Source organism: Corvus kubaryi, unplaced genomic scaffold (genome assembly GCF_017639235.1).
Source record: "Corvus kubaryi isolate FWS band 111438036 unplaced genomic scaffold, C.kubaryi_AGA036_p1.0 67, whole genome shotgun sequence".
In the NCBI taxonomy this organism is placed as follows: Eukaryota; Metazoa; Chordata; class Aves; order Passeriformes; family Corvidae; genus Corvus; species Corvus kubaryi.
In genome coordinates, this window is record NW_024582055.1 from 4830846 (window position 1) to 4846515 (window position 15670).

Sequence of the window (15670 nt, forward strand, 5' to 3'; positions counted from 1 at the left end):
AAATTCTGTTCTCCACCTTATAATAACATTCTCAAATTATAAGGCACAAGACTCCAATTGCTACTTACACTGACATCAAAATGTAGCAATTACTCTTGTTATAAGGAAATAAGTGTGTGGGAAAAGAAGCAGGTTTTTGTCTCTTCTAGGGCTGTTTCCGTATAAATCAGTCTTTCCACTCTCAGGAATGTTTCTTCACAAGAGAAAGAAAAGAGAGTTTGGTCCCTTCGTGACAAAATTGACTCAAACACCACAGCTGCCTGTCCTAGGCTTTCTTCTGTATGAACAATGATTTTCTCTGGAAAATGGTCATGCACGAGGCATGATTAAAAAACCAAACAATCAAAAATCAACGTTAACAACTATCAGAGGAATATCAGAGGGTTTTGAACTATTATTTTCCGCTCTCTTTCACCTAACTGCATTGGCAATTTTTCCATCACATTTTAGCATTACAGTTTTGCAGAGTTAACATGTTACAGGATTCTTCTCTTCCTATATGTGATTTTTGAAAAATCCATTTCATCCTTAAAATATGATTTTTAGCAGTGAATGGTAACTACTGTTTATCACTTAAGCTAATTTAATGGAATTGTTATACACTATAATTATTACCTAGTTATTAAACTTTTCTCTTTTAGTTCCTAGCTCATGGAGACCATAAATGTTACTGTGGTTGTAAACAAAATATAAGGCTGCACTTTGAAGAGTGACCTTCCTCGCTGGTGAATTCATTTCTCTGGTTGGTTTGTTGAAAGCGCAAAGAGGGCAAAAACAGGGGGAAAGAGCATCCAGAAGAGCTGATGGATATGAAATAGGGAGAGCATGATTTCAGATGAGATAAAACCCACATGTAAACTCAATGCAGAAATATTTTCATGGCTGAAATTTTGCTCCAGATCCTAGAAATAGGAAAAATGTAGAAAGATTGGAGTATGTCTAGAAAACATACTTCCCCCTCTTCCATCTGTCATCCCAGCCACCTCCACCAGAGAATCCTCAGCCTGACTCCACAACAACTGCTTCTTTGGATCCGGCTTCATCCTGCCTGCTCAACAGCAGTGGGGCGGCAGCAGAGGATAGCACATGCCTGGAATTCAATAGGCACTTGGCACAGCCTCCTCATCCCTCCTGGCAAAAGATCCATGTGCTCCCAGGCATTTCTGGGTGTTCTGTGCCACTTGAGTCAGCAACACATACGGTCAGCCCCAAGGAATTCTTGGCAGGAGCAAAGCCCAGCTTGCAAGCTGTGAGGTGTGTCTGTGTCCAAGAGCAGCTGGGCCTGGCTGGTGCCTGAGCCGGGGACTGGACTCTCAGTGTGTGGGGGGGAAGAGACAGCCCAGGGGAAAACCAAACAAAACAGCATAAAAAAGTCTTATCTGGAACATCACTCCATAGGCAGAGTTTTGTTGAATGCAAGTGAAAATCATTGGATTTCTTATTTACAGACAATATTGTCCTTGGTGCCAGCTCATCATGTGGCTCCATCTGCGAGTTCTCGTTAGACCACGGGAGAGGGGATGAAGGAAAAAAAAGTGGTGGGCTATTTTCATAGTGTGTCCCCCCAGCTCTTCCCCTCAGCATTTCTCTGCAGTTTCATATTCCCACTGCCTCTAGAGCCTTCTTGTGAATTGTCTCTTATTTTTGGTTTATTTACCCAAAGATGCCTTTACATTCCCACAGGCCTGAACCTCATTGACTGCAATTTCTGTTAGTTGTTACATGGGGCTAGAAAATCCATGGAAGAATCTTCAGCTTGGCAAGAAGCAGATGAAAAATGACTGTGTGAGAGAGAGGGGGAAAGGTCAAAGTGCTGGACATTATCCTGAAGAACATTGTTTTGCTAATAAATATGTTGTTTGCCAAGAGTGGCAGACCCCGGAATATCCACGCTGTGGGAAATCTCTCTGCTGTCAAAAGCACTATGATGCTTTGCCACGTGGAAAAAAATACCCACCCAAGGATCATCTCAGGGCCAAATCCTTTCCCTCTAAGTCAATAAGCAGTGAGAGCTTTTAAGGATATTTTTCCAGGCTGAGAGTAGCTCTTGGGTGAACTTGCAGGAATGCTGGTCACATTGTTATCCATGTGTTCAGAGACGAATGTCTGTCTTATGGGAAAGTTATTTAAAGCAGAAGATAAAATGCTGCAGGAAGAGTTCCCTTGCAGAGAGAAGATCACGACACAGCAGATGGACATCATCCATTCCTGCTGGAGTGGCACCAGTACCACAAATATGTTTGCAGTATCACAGGGAGAAAGAGATGACAGCAGTGTTGATTACCCAGCAGACATTTCCTTTATAATAGAAACAGTACTCCCAAAAAATCACTGTACTATAGTGATTATTCCATGTGATGCTGACTGAAAATAAAAAGGGATTTTTCATTATAAACCCAGTTCTATATTCCCAGTTGTCACAGCTGCAGCACCAAAGCCCTAATGATTTGTAGGTACCAAGATTAAAAAAAGCTATTCGCTGTGTGTCAGCAGCTATGCAAAGTCTCTCCCTGCACAGTGGAAATTCTTTCCAAACTGTCAAGGAAGTGCCAAAAAGCCAAAACTAATAGGGCTCCATAAATACATATATAATAGAGAGAGTTACAAATTGGCAACTTTATCTCCTAAGTCACAAATACATGGCCACTATAAAATTAGTGCTTTGGGAAATTTTGCATTTTAAAGAAGGTCCATTGCATCACTTATGCAGAGAAGGGATGCATTTTTTATTTCCACTGCTCCTTCAAGCAAATATTGATATTCTAATGTCAGGGATGAGGGAAATGCAGGACTCAGCTATGATGTGGCCCTCACCAGGCACAGCAACTTTGCTTATATGAGGTGGTGTCATGGTGAGAGTAATACCAACATCTCTTTGTAGGTTTACTCCCACCTCTGCTGAGGCACCAGAAGCAAGACCAGTCCCAGCTGGTGGCTTCAAAAAAACAAGCAATAATTGCTGTGTGTGAGAGTGGTTGCTCAACTCCTTTAACATATGCACCAGACAGTACAAGCAGGCTTGGAAAGAGATTGAAAATATAGCCTTTAGACTTTTGGGAAAAGATTCATTGAGTTTTGACAGCACAGAGAGATAATACAAACAGCCCAGAGGTCTGACTTATGGCCAAAATTAAATGAATATGATGTTGTTTGTCTGGTCAGCACCTGAGAACCAGTCTGGCCTGATCCCAGGTGAGTCAGAGCCAGTGAGAACAGAGGATATTCCCCCAGGTCTCAGGCTGAGATGCTCCCTTGACCATCTGTGGCCAACTGCAGTGCCATGATGAGGGCTGCCTGGATGTCAGCAGGGCCACCCCCAGGCCCTGGGCCATGCCAGTCTGACCACACACAACCCCAGGGAGAGCAAGGAGAACCTGGGTTTCCTCCTCATATCCACCCCATCCTTTTTCCACAGGATCATGTTTTAACTTTGTTTTACCATAGGCCTGGAACAGTGCAGGCAGTGTTTAGATGGGGAAATGCAGCACTAATTCTGTAATAGTTTGCAGGGCATAAATGGCCTCTTATATGCTTTTTTGTCAAAAAAATGATAATATTATTTCTTCCCATTAAAAGTTTCAATGGAGTGTTTTAATATTTTGTAGCAATTCTCCCAAAAAAAAGTTTTTTCTATGTGCTCTCTGCAAAGCTACATGTGACCCCTGTTAAGAAAACAGACACCTCATCACATGTCCCTCTTCCACCATGAACAAAGGGCCAACAAGTACAAGGTGTTCTCATCTCCTCTATATGGAGATGCCATTGAAGCAGAATATACCCAAAATAAGTGCTAGGTCCAAAACTTACAAAGAAGACACAACTGAGGCAGCTTGCAATTGCAAGCAGATTTTCTGAAGAATAAGCATGCATTCTGGCGATGCTGCAGCAGCCAACCCCCACAGCGTGAGACAGATTTCTTCACTTGTCCTGTCCTGAGCTGGAAATGTCTCACCCAGGCTTCCACCAATCCTAAACCCTTGCAGCTCTGAGCACTTAGAGAGGATATCTAGTACTCTTACCCCATTTTCTCTTGGTGTCAGGATCCCCATGGACCAGTCAAAAAGAGTCAGGGCAGCTTGTGTTGGTCTTAGGCAGCTCTCCTGCTGAAGAAATGGCATTTTATGGGCCTTCAAGTGTTGGTTGGGTATGAGAATTCATATTTGATAAAGAAAAATCTCAGGAAAACATGGAAACAGCTTCCTTTTTTTAAAATGTAAAATTAGGTGCATTATAACTGGAAAATTCACCAGACCTACCGCTTCCATTTGAACGAGCAGCATTATGGAGACCAAAATGGCTCCTCTGCTCTCCAGTTGGAAGAAAAGTTTGTAAAAAACCTTTTTTTAATGCTGTTAAACCACCCACCCATCAGTTCTATTTACCTCTAAAGCCCACTAATCATATAATTCCTCTCAGCCTGCTCCCATATTACAGAAACAATGGTCCAGAACCAAATTATGGAGCAGTAATTTAACCCCAGCTCTTGGATGCTGCCCACGAGCAGCGCAAAGAGCCGCAATCGCTGCCGTGACTGAGCTGCATCTGGGCTGGGGCTCTGCCCTGTCCTGCACACAGAGACACTCATCAGGCATTCAGGAGCTCATCTGGTTTTTTTCAGCCTGCTTGTCCTTGTTTTCCGCTGAATATTGCACATGAAAGAATGGAAGTGTGGGCAAGCACTAGCAGAAGCTGCCCAGGGAAGGGATCGAGTCACCATCCCTGGAGGCATTTAAAAGATGTGCAGATGTGGCTCTTGGGGACATGGTTTGTCAGTGGCCTTGGTAGTGCTGGGGTAATGGTTGGAATCGATGATAGTGAACTTCTTCAACCTAAAGAATCCGTGACTCTTAGCTTTGGTGACAAGGAGAGTCCATGGGGTTAGGAGCAAAAGTGCTTGGTCCATGAAAGAAGCAAAGCCTGACCAGAGCATTTCCCCACCAGACACATCAAATTCCAAGAGCTGAAGAGCCAGCATGTGTTATTAATGCCATTTTAATGCAATTTTAAGGGCACTAAAATCCACTGGCTTAAAAATAGAGCTTATATCCACAGATAAAATCAGCAGAACACAGGCACACGTTAAAAGTGTGGGGTTGCTTTTAAAAGCTTTGGAGGAAATATCCTAAATAGTTGTGTGAGACTTAGGGCAGCAGTAACTAAGGATGAATGGGGTTACAGGTGATGTTACAGAGGACAGAGGCAGGAGTTGATGTTCATAGAGCAGTCTGGTGCCAGAGCATTAAATTTGGAGCAGTTGTGGGGAAATTATTCCGAACAGAAGTGGTGGAGACCAGCAGAGGCTGTTGTCATTGAGGTGAGAGAAAAACAGGCATGGGATGGGAGTATGTGGTAGCTACCAGCTAGGAACCAAGCTGGAGGATCCACATGTGATCAGAGAGACATGCTCAAAAAAGACATGGCACAAGGTTATACGGGTCAAAATGGCAGCGAGAAAATGGCAAATGAGGGGAAAACTGAAGAATTGGAAAAAAAAAAGAGCAACACTAGATGAGATACATGTACACACATGTTGTGAATAAACACACAAAAATGTATCGGCAGTGTTTGTTATATACACTGCTTTCTTAGGGAAAGCTCCTTGGAGAACCATCTGTTGCCTCAGCTCCGATGGTGATCGGCCTGAGATCTCATCAGTGGCAATAAATCCACCCTCATGCACATCCAGCCTTGTCACTGAGCAGAGGATTATGGTGACTAATGGCTCTCAGGATAGCATCCAGCTCCAAGTGGACAGGTAGTTTGTTTTCTGCATTAGATCTGTGGCTCTCTAGAAAAACAGTTTTGAAGCACACATTTTCCATACAACACAGATAATTCAAAATCTTTTGTTCTGAAGTGTTCCAGAAAATTTCACAGCTTTTATAAATTCAGTGCACTGAATGTGGTTAAGTTACACTGTAGCAAATCCACAGTTACTCTGTTGATTTTGGTAAAATTAAACACATCTGCAGCATGTACACACACTCTGTAGCTTTTATGCTTTTCACTGCAGAGTAATGTGAGGGTTTTGCACATAGTTTCTTTCAGGGAATTCCTAATCATGCCATAAATCTTTCTCATAAACGTCTATATGGTGGACCAACTCCACAGCTACTTGATATACATGCCAACATCCATGCTGAATTTTTCTGAGAAATATGCACAGAGGTTTTGTTAGTAAAATATTACAGGAACAACTCAGCCCAGGTACTTGAGGAGTTTACTAAGATCACATAAAATGTATTTTGTTTCCTTCAAACACACAAGACCTGATCTGTAGCCAGCTATGTCCATCGGATTTTTTGCCATGGGCTGTCCCCAGCACAGAAGCTGGACAAGACATTGACCTCAGCAGTAAAACTGGCTGAAGATCCTCTTCTCCCTCTGAATGTCTTTTTATTTCTATTTATTCCCATCTTCACACTTCCACTCGTGACCCCATCACTTCTGGGTAAATATCTGTGGCTTGGGAGCAATTCCCTCTGAAGAGGTTTTGGCTGCTGGAGCTGGCCCTGGGAGGGAGCACGGCTGGAATTTCAGCCTTGTGGGATGGTTATTGAAGGCTCTGCACAACACCTGCCCCACAAAGGTCACATCTGAGCAGCCTGGTGCCCTTCCTCTGGTAGGAGCCGGGGAAAAGAGAGGCAGGGGTGAACGCAAAGCCGGCAGGAAAAGGGGTCTGTCCGAAGGGAATTGCTGGTGGATGCCGGGTGGGGAGGGGAGCCTGCCGGTCACCGTCCCCTGGCTGAGGACACCAGATGCACGACTGCCAGGAGCCTATTAAATATTGAAGAGCCAGCATTCAGCAGGCAGGGGAAAAGCAACATATTGACTCATTTAGTCACTCCAAGGCGAAAGGTTTTGTGCTATGTCTCGCGAAAAGCAATGCCCTTTTCCCTGCTCCGGTTTGCAGCAAAGGAAAGCGGCAGAAGGAGGCTCCAGCGGGAGTCCGGAGCCAGGAGAGCCCCGTGCGGGTATCGATCCTCCTGTGCTGGGTGTCACTGACGCTCCCAGCTCCTCACAGATTGCTTTTGGCAGCTCCGCTGATGCCGAGTGCTCGCTGCATGCAAACAAAAGCTCTGACATTCACTCGGGGGCTGTACAGGAGCTGTTAACACCACAACATCTGCATGGCAAACACGGCCTGTGGATACCTCTCGGCTTCTCTCCCTCTCCGTAGGACGCTGTGGAGAGCAAGGATATTTCTCAAGGAGAAACTGCATCCCACAATTCTGCTTTATCCCCTTGGATTCCTAAGGAAATCTTTGCTGTGATTAGACCTTGGGAAGGTTCACGACCTATTGTGTGAGGAATGTTTTATTCCAAGCCATTCCATTCAATCAAGAAGCTTTTCATTTTGCTACAACTAACGTATTTAATTGCTGTCTGGGCAGTAAGTGAATTCTAAAATATAATTATAATATGCTGGTAACAAAAGCTGAAGCTGTTATCAAATTTCACCACTTAACAATAGTCAGTTTTGCAGAGGTGCAATAAATAATAAGTGCTGTTTTACTGGATATGTTTTGTTCTTAACACTAGCAGACTAATTTCTTTTTTAACAAAAACCAGAATTTAATTGAAACCATACTCCAGCTTATACTTAAACCCACAGGTTTTCCCCCTTGGTTCCAAACTTTACATTTACAAAATATTTCCTTCTTTTTCAATACCTACACTCTCACATTCACACATGGTGGTTTCTTGTGCACCTACATGATAGATTTTTTTTTCACCAAACTTTTGTGCGCTACCTTGTACCCTTCAGTAAAAAACATTTTCTATCCTCTTCGGGGTTTTTTTTTCTGCCCATGAGTAACAATAATCAACAACCTCTGTGCCTGGGTCAGGGCACTTTGAAACTGCAGTTCAAAAGCTCCCTGTTTTCCTTAGGTGTCCTTTTGCCCTTTTGAAATGACTCTCAAATTTTTAACTTTTTTTGCTTTCTGCAGAAAGGAAAAACCTGAACTTCTTCACTTAACTCTGCTAAAAGTACTTCCAATATGGATAGATAACCTCTGTGGCAGTGAAGTTTGATTACTTCCCATAACCATTTTCATTTCTGAGAAGGTCAGACCTAAGACCCAGCTAACATAGCCATGATCCGGGTGTTAAGGGGAGCTCATCACCAAGTACAAGGCCAGGCTGGATGGGGCTCTGAGCAACCTGCTCTAGTGGAAGGTGTTCATGCCCATGGCAGGGTGTAGGAACAAGATAAAGTCCCTTCCAACCCAAACCTTTCCATGCATCTGGCACCCCCACCTTTGCCTCCCTCTCTACTCCTCTTCCACCTGTCCAAGACTGGTGTGGCACACACCCACCAATCTTCAAAGAAAGGAGAAATCATTTTTGCACTGAATAGAGCAGACATCCTGCTGCAAAGACCACATTTGCCAGCTGACCTGGCTCCCCTCTATTCCCTTTATGATGATCCTTTTACAGTGGGTCAGAAAATAATTCTCTCCAATTCCGGCTTTAAACATCTGACTTGTCTCTGTGCGGGAGACTCCCTGCAGGGACCCACCAGGGAGGAATTTCTGTGCACTGAAATTGCACAGAATTTCACAGTAGCCAGCAGCAGGGACATCAACAACCAGCCCACAGCCCACATGTTTGATTGAAAGCTGTGACCTGTTTGCTAAGGCCACAGCAATCTCAATTTTAATTAATCTCTGCACTTTCTGCGACCAACAGGTAACTTATTTCACTTATTGACAGAATTAACCAGTTCTCACTCCCATCATAAACCCCAACAACAACCCCCTTCCCACCACCTGATTTAGAGGCAGGACGCATAAGGAGGGTAGGAAATGGGTAGCTTAATCACTCCTCCTTCACAAGCTTGTAGCTCCTGGTTTTACATGCTAACAACTTCCAGACTGGTCCCTTTCCAATACTGAGTGAAGATTGAGTGTTATAAATCCTTTGTCATCTCTCCAATTCATGCTTTCAGCCATCAAAATACAGAAGGCTATTGGAGACGTTTTGTGGGCACGCAGTCCAGCTCACACTAAAATAAATTAGAATTTTCCAGTCAGTTCTAATGGAGGTTGGATCAGACCTCCCAGAGTGTAAAATTTACAATTTTCACACTCAGATGGTTCCAAAATAGAGGATTTGCTTCTGCTTTGGAAAACGATACAGCCATAGACCAGAAATATGAAATTATTATGTAGATAGTCAGATATGGGACTCTGGCAGTTGAATAAAAATCCTCTTCAAAGTTTTGCACATCTTTCAGTAAAAATAGCTGAATAAGCCACTAATGTAATATCTGCTGGAACATTTCAGGGAAAATAACTTTTTTGAGGGGGTCATAGTTAATAAACAAACCAAAGCAGGTAACACTATTATTGCTCTTTTCTGCCATGATCTGGACTGCTTTTTGTCTTCCCTCCGAATGGATCTCAATATTTCTGCTCTGATGATTGTGAATCAGAGTTGTATCCTGGAGAGAAACAGTTCCTGGCTGTCCATCCCCCTCAGCAGGGAAGAGTTGCCAGAGATAACACATTATCTTGTTCTCCACAGGTGGGCAAGGGACTCCAGTTCTGGGCTGGGCTTCCCCATGCAAAGAGGGTGAAGGAAGTGCTGGGAACTCGGGAGCTGGTGCCAAGCACACCAGGACCTTTCTTGGGTCTTCCTCTTCTCTCTCTTCCTGGGGCCACCCAGTTATTCCTTCTTAGACCTGGTTCACTTTCACAAATATTTAAGCTGTCTGAGGGGCTCTTGCACCAACAGAGAGCACACGTGGTCCTCGGAGCCAGCTGCCCTCCAGCAAGGCATGGAAGTAGCTGTGACCTAGGAAAGGATTAGTGGGATGGCATGAAGAGGAGAACATCAAGCGTTCCATTACAAGGCTGATTAGAGTTTCCTAACAAAAGCAAAAGTTCCTTAATCATTCTTCAAGGTTAAGAGGTTCGCGCTGTATTCCCGTGTGCCCTGACCTTCTCTAGTTAGCACGCTGTCGGTATTCCACTTCTGAAATATGAATAAGCTATTCATTATCATCACAGCCATTATTCTTCTGCAAGCCACCACGAAGGAAAAAAGTTGCTTCTTTTCACAGGAGACAAGGTCAATCTACTCTATCAGTCGACTAAGCCTGAATAATGTATAAACTGTTTCTCACAGGAGGCTCTCACAGCTGAGCAGGAGATAAGCAATGCATATCCATAAGGATGGACAGCCAGGAAAGATAATCTCCTGTTTGGAAATATTTTTACTGTGAGGTATTTGCTACATCTGCTACAGCATCATCTAAACGAGCGCGCCTTTGCAAATAGAAACCCGATTCTGTTATCTCTTTACTAGAACTCCCTCTCTTTAATAAGGTGGGAGCTGTGGTGCAGTTCGTACCTGACGGTGAAGATAGAGGAAGGGGGATTTCAGAGCAGGAAATATTTATTTTATTATTCTTGTGGTTGGTATCAGCAATATCTGCATTCGGTGCCCAGGTGTAGTCAGGTGAAGCTTGTAGGGAGAGGTAAAAACTTTCATTATGCCAGCTAAAACAGTTTTAAATAAACCCAAAACTTCTGGACCCTTCTGGAGATTAGAAAAAATGGCCCAATTTTGTTGATGTTTCTCTTTAGTCCTGAGGAAGGGTTTGTGTGCCAAAAAGATTCCCTGGTTTTTGCAGCTGTATAACTTCACTCAAAATACTCTCTCACCTCTCCTTTCAAACTGCTACAATATATCCCTAGGGTATCATGACACAACAACATTACTGTTAATTACATTAACTCATCTCACATAATGAGAATTAATGAGAGTTCTGCCATTGTGAAAACAGTCAAGAGTGCAGTACAGCACTAAGGACATTCTTAGCATTTTTCTACTTGTTTGATGCTATTTCTATAACATTTATTAACTTAATTGTGGGACACACGGATGGAGCACACACACACACAGACACACAGAGAGAGATATCACTTTTCTCTGCCTCTGGTGATGAAGTTACAACTTCATACAATATGAATATGTGAAGTACAAGGATTGCAGTTTCAAGGGGTTCATTTTCTTCCTGTTTTCTCTGTTTCTCTGCCTAAAACCCTGATACAAACTTAAACTTGTTTGATTTTGACAGAGATATATTGCCATAAAGCCCCAATCCATTACAAATGGAAATCAAGGTCAAGGCTGAGTTGACTGAATTACTTAATTCCTCAGTGATTAGGAATGAGTGTATAAAAGTCTGCTGCCACCAGAAATGCTGGTGTCCTCTGCAGTTTGCGATGATGAGTTTGAGGTCAGCAGAAGGTAAAGTCCTTGAAGGCCATACAACTGTAAACCCACTTGAAGGACTTGTTTAAATCTTGCCTGAAATTCCACTGTTATCCGTATCCTTATCCCACAGCTTACACTCCGTCTAAGTGCTACCCCTAAAACCGTGAGGAGTGATTTCACAGGCGCTTGTGTAAATGATGAAAAATTGTAATTACTGCCCCCATGGATGATAATAACAAATCAAAGTTTTTTCTTTGAGTGCTTTAGGTCAGATTTGCTAACTCTCCATTTAACAACTTTCACAGCAACGCTGCTCACTCCTTCCTAGAAGAGGGAGGGCTGCGGGACGTGTGCCAAAGCAACAAGAGCATCCTGTTTCCACAGTCTTATTCATTTCAGGTTATTCCTGCACTAATAATGAAACTGCCGGGGAAAAAAAAAGTCTAAAAGAAGCAAAGTGATTATGGAATATCTGTGGTAGCAGAGACAGGACAACCAGAGGGAGATTGACACGGTCAAAAATAGGGTAGAACCAGTTCTTTAAGGTTTGCCTAGGAAGTTGCTCCAAAAGGGATGCTGCTTTCTGCAGTGCAAATATCTGAGATTACAAAGTCCTGGCTTACCCTGAGGGAGGAAATGAAGACTGCTTTCCTGATAAGTCAGTTGACACTATTTAAGCAGCACAATCAAGGGATTTAACCTTGACATAGGTTATATGAAGTAAAATGTTATTTTATATCCACCTATATATTACATCCATCACTTTTCATATGGATACATTTCTTACTAACTGTATTAGTAGAAACTTAAGACAATAACTTTATCTAATTTTTAGAAGTTGAGTAAAACAAATTACTTTCTCCAGGCCCATGGGAAAGCTGAAAAATATTTTTTAGCTCAGCTGAACTATGTTTTAACAAAAGATTTTTAATTTTGTCCATAGCAGAACAAGTTCTTCAGACAGTTTTTATAAGGGTGTGCGTAAGAACACTTATGGCAAATATGTTGTATTATATTATCAGCCATGTATATGTGGGCTGCAAAGGATAAGTCAATAGTTATGTTGGGTATTTCCATGGTCTGGATGTTCAAACATCCTGATCAATGAACTTGCTAAATGACCTCATGCTCTTGTAATCCTGAAGGTCTTTTCCACAGAAAACAAATGTCCTCAGTTGGAGGAGAATAGAGCTGGGTGGTGAGTCTGGACAGAGTCAGAAGTCAGACACACTGCAGTTTTACTGTACAACTTGGAAATCGTTATTTGCTATTTTTCACTGGAAAAAATGCACCTTTTTTTTCCTTATCAACTCTGCCTGTTTGGATAATTATATTCTAAATGAAAAAGAGGATTAGTGCTTTGATCAGCTGTCATTTTATCCCTACCTACAGCATCTCAAGCACAGTTATCTTCTAAATCTTACAGGAGTTTTCAGTGACTTGAAGTGACTCAATAAATTCTTGAGGAGGCATCAGACCATGCAGAAGGTTTCAATACACTGATTTTTATTTATTATGTGCTCGAGTGGTTTCTGAACAGAGAGAAAGCCATGCATGGCTACATAAGAACTGAAGCACACGATAAGGAGAGCAGATGTTTCTGTGACCAGGGCTCAGAGCCCTAATTGCCAGCTGGCATGTTTTTCCTTAATCTGTTGGAGATATTGACTTGCCAGGCTCAAATGTAGAGTTCCTCAGAACCCTGGGAATATTGGGTGTGTAGCTCATCGCTTCCTGTGGAGTGAAACGCTAATTATAAATGGCATTCCTCATTATCCGTGCAACGCGGCTGGTTTAAATGCTCGCTAATCTGAGACCCCAAATCCAGACTCAGGAATGACAATATCCAGGTTTTCCTCCACTACTGCTATCTGGAGATAGCTTCCAGAGGTTAAATCACCTAGATATTAGAGGCAGCAGCACTATCTCTTTTCTGGTCAAGAAAGAGCTTGAAAGGCTGTGGCAGTTCCTTGGCTGACCTGACACTGCTGTACAAACCAGATTTATATATGCCAGCATCCCCAGCAGTTTGCTATGGATGCAAAAATGGCATTACTGCTTTGGGTATAAATACCTCTGGGTTTCAAAGTAACAGAAACCTGAGAATGGGATCTGTACGAAACTGAAGCACAGAAAAGTCTGAGGAAAATGTTTAAATGCACATTAGCCTGACTAGAGCAAACAAAATATTACCCAGCAGCCAGCAGCTGAGATAGGAGCAGAAATTGTGAGAGCCACTACTGAGGGTGAGATCCTGCACAAAGTAACTAAGGCTTTTAGTGCAGGATTAGCAAGCCAGCTTCTTCCTAACATCTATTATAAATACATGGCTGGGTCTTTATTGCTACAAATTATATGCTTAGAGACATTAGACAGCAGTCTGTAATCTGGAACAAAACATAATGTGGAAAAGGACATGCAAAAACGCTGTAAGTAGCTGCATGCCAATTTATAGATGTTAACAAGCCTGAAAAATTGCAGCTCAATGCATCATCCTATACACAGGTGTATTGGAATAATTTACTCTCCAAAAAACAACAGAAATCCAGTCACATCATTTCCCCTCCCCCTCATATCTATATCATAACAAAATATTAGTGAAGAATTCACAAAGGTTAATTGGAGATGCCCAGCACATCTTCAGGGAAGGCGGCCAACAGCAATTTCAATTAATTTTTCAGAAACAGACATTTTATGACAGATTTCTCAAGTCCAGCAGGGAATTTCTGTACAAAACACCAAACCAGACTAGGTATCTATCAGGACCTGCAGGCTGCCCTAAGTCAGGCAGAGAAGTGCCTTGGGCACTCACTTGATTAGCAGTGAAATGAGGGGATTTTATGGGGTGAGTTCCTCTTTTGCTTAGAGAATCCCAAGCTGGGCTGGAACCCAGTCAGCTGTCCAAATTTGTGTTTTTATAAAAAGCCAGTGGAAAACCCACACTCACCTCCTTGCCCTTCTTGCCCTGATCCCTTCTCCAGCTCTCCCATGACTACCTTGCTGGTCAGGCTGTCTCTTTTACACCTATTGAATATTTAACCATTTTAGCAAAGCTCCAGCAAGACTCAAAGATGGAAAGCAAGAGACTGGCCCCGAGGGCCAGCAATTAGAGCACTCGTCTGGTATGGCAGAAAGGAGATCATTGTTTCTAGCCCAGGGAATATCTAATAATAGTTTATAAAGCAGAGCATTGATCCCAGCTTGGAGTGTGAGTCAATGATCCAGATGTGAGACTTCATAATCCAATAGACACAACATTCTTATTTCTAAAACTGAAGCAGTGCCCAACCTCAGCTTTATTTCAGTCTCTTTATCCTCTTGCATGACTGGTTCTGTGGGAGGTAATTGAAGAGCCAGCCATGGCATTGTATAAAAGCACCTGGAAATCCATACAGCCACCAGCACGTATGGCTTCACAGAGCTCAGCCCTTCTCTGGAGCACATCTGTCACACTTAACTGGGAGAGAGAAATTTTATTACTTGTGTCAGTTTTTTCACAGAAACCAGGAGGTTTTTTAAACAGTAGTCTGCATTTATAATCTTCAGGAAATGGCCAGCTAGGCATTTATGGATGATCATCCTGGCATGCCACATTACTACATGAAGTAGCCTGGGTGCCATTTATACCTCATACCACTCCATCCTTTCTTTGCTATATCTTTAACCCGATGAAAAAGAAATTTCTGTTGATTGACAAAACTTAGCTGATGCTCTAACCTGAAATTCAACATCCTGTACAAATATTTCATTGATCTGAAAACTCATCTTACAGCACTTTTTATTTTATCACTCGGTACTATTATTCTCGTTTCACTGCTTGTGTGTTTCCTTCCTGAGTGTTGTGCTCTTTATTTCTATATAGCTTGTGTCATTCAAGTAATACAGGAAAGGGAATAACAATTAAAATTTACAGAAAGAAGTAATAGAAATGGATTGGTCCTAACAGAGAAATCCTGACAGTCCCAATAACTCTCAGGTTTCCTGCAGGGTACACTGCAGGAAAAGTGAAATGCTCGATGAAGGGGAATAAACGAGTTTGTCTTGGCACTGCACAACTCCATGAGTCACCTTTTCGAAGAAAAAGAAGCGAAACTTTTAGTGCACTTAACAACACAAGTGACTGATCCTTGTACTGTATATAGAAACGAATTGGGGACATAAAAATAGCATTTCCTCTTTCATTTCCTCCACCTTCTGCTACCTGTGGAGCCTTGTCAAGGCAGTCAGTGACTTTCTTCATTTCAAGGAACATATGATTCCAGTCTCTGAGTGTGTTTATGGAATACTTTCATTTTTGGAGCATCTTTTCTGAGAGTTGTAGCTCTTCTCTGGACTGAATCTAAATTTTGGTCCTTCTGTTACTTTTCATTTCTGCAATCATAGAACAGAATCATAGACCCCAGAACAATTTGGGTTGGAAAGGACCGTAAACACCATCTTG

General features: G+C 42.5%; 1 long non-coding RNA gene across 1 annotated transcript in view; it reads right to left on the reverse strand.

The window, feature by feature from the left end:
- The window catches only part of LOC121674347, a 32609-nt gene extending 18327 nt beyond the window's left edge, over positions 1-14282 (reverse strand). Inside the window, exon 1 of the long non-coding RNA XR_006019587.1 lies at positions 14177-14282. This is a non-coding gene — a long non-coding RNA (uncharacterized LOC121674347). The remainder of the gene's footprint in view (positions 1-14176) is intronic.
- Positions 14283-15670: the final 1388 nt, after the last annotated feature.